Raw genomic sequence first — 5,649 nt, forward strand, 5'->3', positions numbered from 1 at the left:
ATTTTTTTCTATTTAATAATATTTATTTCAAACTTGCAAGTTGAGTTAAAAGTTATGGTAATAAATTCATTTTTTTTTTATTAAAACTTTCACTTTAAAGAACAAAAAGAAGTAGGTTCAAAATGATTACTTTTAACATATTAAAAATCAATAATAATTTGAAAATAATTAATTATAAAAATTATATAATATATAATTAAAATAATTACTAATCTGGATATAATTAAGGAAATAGGAGTTGATGTTGGGTTGGGTTGGTTACATTTTTAACTTTATAATGCTATAACTCATTGAAAAGTGTACGAATCAACACAATTTTTTTATGAGAAATAATATTTTTTAATAATCCCTTTTTCATTCGACATACTTTATCTTAATCAGGGTATTAATAAGAAACTAGCAGATAATGTAGCTTTTGTAATTATCCACCAATTTCTTAGAATTAAACACTATCTACTGATTTGCATCGAAGCGTTTCTTATGATAGTGATTTTAATCACTGTCAGATTAAATCTATACTGGACCCAACTATGCAACGTCCCCACTATGCCGCGTCTCCACTGTGCTGGGTTTTTTTCTATGTATATTGCATTTATTTTCAGTCATTAATGATCTCAATTTTTTCTAATTTTTTGGTGTTGCAAATTTTATTTCAAACACATAATTATTTTCTATGTTAAATTTTTCTGTGCTTTCTAAGCGTACTTTCTCTTTTTCGTTAATTATTATTACTTTTTTAATTTTTCAATTTTTAAATTTTGGTTCATACATTTTCATAAATTTTGTCGTTACCAAGAATATGGTGGTCATGGTGAAGCCATAGCCTTCATGATATTTTTGTCTTTCTGGAATTTTTTCTACTTCGTGCTTTAAGCATATTCACCTGTGATATTTTTGTTGTGATTGTGGTGAAAACCTGAAGTTATTTTTGCCACCTTTGTGTGTGCTGAAGACTGCGATTTATTGTGGACCTTTGCGTCCAATTAAGTGTGTTCTACACACCGCGATAAACTTTTATAGTTATCGGCTTATTATTTTTTTTGTTGTCACAGTGCGTTGTGATATTAATTTAATTTATTTGAACCGTTGTTCACATTTATATATTAAGTGATTTTTTTTTGTTGTGCCCGCACTTATTAATATCTTTGGACTTTTTGTCCTTTTTGATATTTTTTTACTTGTGAAAATACTGTTTCTTTGTTATTTATTTTGCTATTATTATTATTATTATTATTTTGTTTTTCTCAGCTGAATTTACTGATTTTGATACTTTTTATAATTATTTTTGTTAAGTTTCATTTTTTTTTTTTTTTTGCTCTTGTTTAATTTTTGTTGTGTCCAGTAAGACATCAGACCGACTGTGAACAATCTATTTATTATTAATTTACTCTTTTTAGCGTTTTACACGCATTTGTTGTTTTACTAATTTTTTTGTCTATTTCTATTTTTGTTTGAGATGTCTGAAAGTGCGGGGAAACGTGCGTCACAGCAATCTGAACGATTGGACATCGACCCGCAAGCTACTTCTGCTTTTGAGCATTCTCGGTTAGTACCTCCTATTTCTCCCGTGCGTACAGAGACCACGGAATTTGAGTCGAACACTACTTTGGATGGTCTTCGGTTAATGGTAACCGATAACTCGTTAATTTGTCATCAGAATAGTGAGAAAGCCGATAAACGCAGTGATCCATTGGAAGAAGCTTTAATTGAAATAGCTGCCAGTGCTAAACGAACAGATCAGCGATTCGAATTGTTTATTCGATCTATGTCTGATCTCAAAAATCATTGTGATGAATCTGCTGAAAAATTGTCGAGTGATATTGTCCTCGTTGAAAATATGTGTCTAAAGTCTTCTAGTAAATTATCCAGTGATATAGAGTCTGTTAAAACTGAGGTTGATAGATATGTTACCATCACTATCAATCGCTGTAAAGGTATTGATGGGCAAGTTCGTGAAGTGGGCAATCGTCTTGATGTTATTTCCAAGACTACCCTGAATTTAAAGGCTGAATTCGATAGTTTTAAGTTAAAAATTCTTTCTGGTGAACCTGTGAATAGTGATTCCGTGACTGCAGTTCCTGCGTCTAGGCCTTCAATGTCTTTCGCGCCTCCTGTTTTATCTTCTACCTATTCGTTGGCATTTAGTAATATGCTGGGTGTACATAGTTCTTCATATAATAGTAATTCTTCTTTTTCATTGTTAAGTGAAAAGTTTCATGAAGCAGTTCCTGAGTTCTCTGGTCGATTAAATAATGTCCACCCTGAATTATTTTTGAGTCAGGTAGATTCTTATTTTGAGAATGTTGTGGCTTCTGAACAGTAGAAAATTAATTGTGTGCAGCGTCGTCTAATACAAATTGTTAGGATTTGGTATGATACTCTTGTTCCTCCACCTACCATTTTTGAAGAGTTCAAGGTTTTGTTTAGAGTTCAGTTTTGGTCCGAATTTGACCAGTGTGAGTCTGCTGTTAGCAGTTTGTCTGCAGTTATTCCATCTGAAAGAGCTTCATTTAGCCTTAATCATTTGTCTACTCAGTCTACTCTTAGTGAGAGCGTTATTCGTGAGAAGGTTGATGGAATTCCTGATATTGATTCTAGTCAGAAGTCACAATTCTTTGATGTTTTATATAGTTACCGTTCTGTGTTTAGTGACTGGCCTGGTCTAAATAATTTATATGCTTGTAAATTTGAAGTTGTCAAAGATGATCCCTTAAAGGTCAAGCCTTATCCCATTCCTTTTTCACAGGGGTCTGCTGTTGAAAAAGAGTTGAATCACATGTTAGAGTGGGGGGTGATTGAACGTAGTTCGTCACCTTACGCTAGTCCGATCATCTGTGTTAAATAACCAGATGGATCTGTTCGTTTATGTCTTGACGCTCGTCGAATTAATTCTATTATAGTTTCTATGTGTTATTCGTCTCCGCCTTTGGATAAGATTTTGGCACGGTTTTTCGGTAATCAATATTTTTCATCCATTGATTTCTCGTCCAGTTATTGGCAGGTTGGATTACATCCGTCCGTCCGGAAATAAGTATCTTTTGTATACAATGGAGGTACTTATTATTTTTACCGTGTCCCTTTTGGTTTCAATATTTCTAACACTGAATTTGGTAAAGCTTTGGAAGCGTCATCATCATCAATCTATCAACATCTACTATCAACGACTCAACGGACATCAACTTCAACCTTTATTACTATTCTATATTTTTTATCTTAAATTGTTTTTAATGTCCAAATTTAATTTCTTTTTAAAATCCTACTGCAGTCCGACAATACATTGTCTCGCCCAGTGAGTTGGCGACCCTTTTCTTTTTGAAATTATTAATGCGCCATGAAAGTTACAAATTTTCTGTTGTGACCAATTAATTCGATTTTTCTATAATATTTGTATGTTTTCAAATTTTTGTTAATGTCTTAACATATATTTTAATTTTGTAATTTATAAGGCTAATTAATATTCTATTTCCTAATTGTCGAGCTATAATATATATATAATAAAAACTATGAAAAAAAAAAGAGTAAATTAGAAATAATGAATTGAATTTGTATGTACTATGGTAAATCTACTCAGATTTAAATCAATTCTATTGTTGTACTTATGTCAATAAGTCAAAAATATGCATTTACGTCGTTGTTAAATCGGAAAAGAGGAAATAAATATTACATATAGTGTTAATATTTTATTTTAAATTGATGTATCATTATATATTATAATATATATATTAGGGTGGTCCAATTCTTATGGGTAAAAAAAAAAGTTTTTTTTTCTGAGCTCCACAACCATATTTTTGTTTCTTAGTCAAAAATAAATGTTCACGCCATAAACTAGCCCATTCTAAACATATTTAGAGGTCGCTAGGATTTGTAAGTAAGAAGTAATAGGAATTTATCAATGGTTTTTATTCTAGCGTAATCATTAACCGCCGATAACGAACAGATAATAGCTGTGCATAATAACCATGAGTATTTTACATTGTCCGTCAAAAATGAATTGTATTTTCCTTTACTATCTTATTTTATTTACATTATTGGTTGTCCAGTTAAAACTGAAATGGTGCGACATGAGTTAACATTTCAAACCATTTATCGACATTTTATTTTGAACTGTTGTTGAGTCAACATCGCTTGTTATAAACACGTGAGTATTTGAAACGTTACCTGCGGTTATTAATTAATTTAAAATACATATATTAATGATTGTACTTTTTTATTATCACATTTGAAATATTTAACACTTTGGTGTCCGTTGAAGCTATTGACATTTTTTTAACTATTCTAAAGTTTTGTTTGATAATCAAAACAAAATTATTTTTGTGAATTACCTATTAAATTTTTAACTATAGTTATTACAAAATATTATATTAGATTTTGTCTTAAATAATATAATGGCTTCCACCAGCAATTTAAAATCAACAAGAACATCAGCTACCGTGTGGTTGATTGGAAAACCTACAGAAACATTTTCATTTAGAAAAAAAACAAACTTTTAAAAAAAGTATAAGGTCTACAGCGGAATCCGTTTTGGAAGTTTGAGAAAAAGCAAGGATACCTACTCAAAGAATTGACTCAGTTGAAAGAAAACTAAGTAAACTGGTGGATGAATACTATCTTTTAAAAAAGAACAGAAAAACAAATCTTGATAGTTGCCGTATGAAAGAATTGGTATTTAAAGGAGACTTAGTTGATATTTTTGACATAGCTGTTAAGGATGCATTAAAAATAATGAAAAATGAAGAAGACAAAACATTTTTAATAATGCAGAGAGAAGACAGAATGAGCTGCAGTATGGCAGGTGTAGACAAGCTGCAAGAAAAAAAAGAAATTAGAAAACGAAAAAGAGAAGTAGAAGCTGAAACTAGAAGACAACATAATCAAGAAAAAACGCTAATGAGCTTAGAAATAGCATCCGATTCCGAAATAATGGATTCTTGTAAAAGCAGCTCAAACTGTTCATCGGGTGATGAGTTTCAAGTTCCTTCTACTTCAACAAATATAAAAAAACCCACCAATATTAAAAGTGTATTTACTGAGGATGTTGTAGCATCTATTGACCGTGTAAACTTGTCTGATCGGAATGCAATGTTTGTCGTTGGATCAATAGCTCAGGCTTTAGGAACCCCAATAGCAGATATCTCTTTATCACGTAGTACAATACGTCGTAAAAGAAATCAAATTCGCAAAACTGTTGTGGAAACTGACAAAACAACATCTTCTTTCGAGCATCCTCTAGTTTTGCATTGGGATGGTAAACTGCTGCCTGACATTGTTGGAGGGACGCAAAAAGTCGATCGAGTGGCTGTGCTTGTCACTGGCGGTGGTTTAGAAAAGCTTTTAGCAGTTCCAAAGATTGATAGAGGCACGGGCAAAGAACAGGCTGATGCTTGTCTCAATGTTCTTGAAGAGTGGAAGTTAAAGGCCTACGTGCGAGGACTCTGCTTTGATACTACATCTTCTAACACGGGGTTGAATTTGGGCGCATGCTCTTTAATCGAAAAGGCTATAGCATCTGATAAAGAGCTTGTCTGGATTGCTTGTAGACATCACATTTTTGAAGTTTTGCTTTCTACCGTCTTTAAGGAAGTGTTTGGACCAAGTGGGGGTCCAGATGTCAATCTTTTCAAACGTTTTCAAAAACAATGGCTGGGAATA

This window comes from Daktulosphaira vitifoliae, unplaced genomic scaffold, assembly GCF_025091365.1.
Source record: "Daktulosphaira vitifoliae isolate Bord-2020 unplaced genomic scaffold, ASM2509136v1 Scaffold_1, whole genome shotgun sequence".
NCBI lineage: Eukaryota > Metazoa > Arthropoda > Insecta > Hemiptera > Phylloxeridae > Daktulosphaira > Daktulosphaira vitifoliae.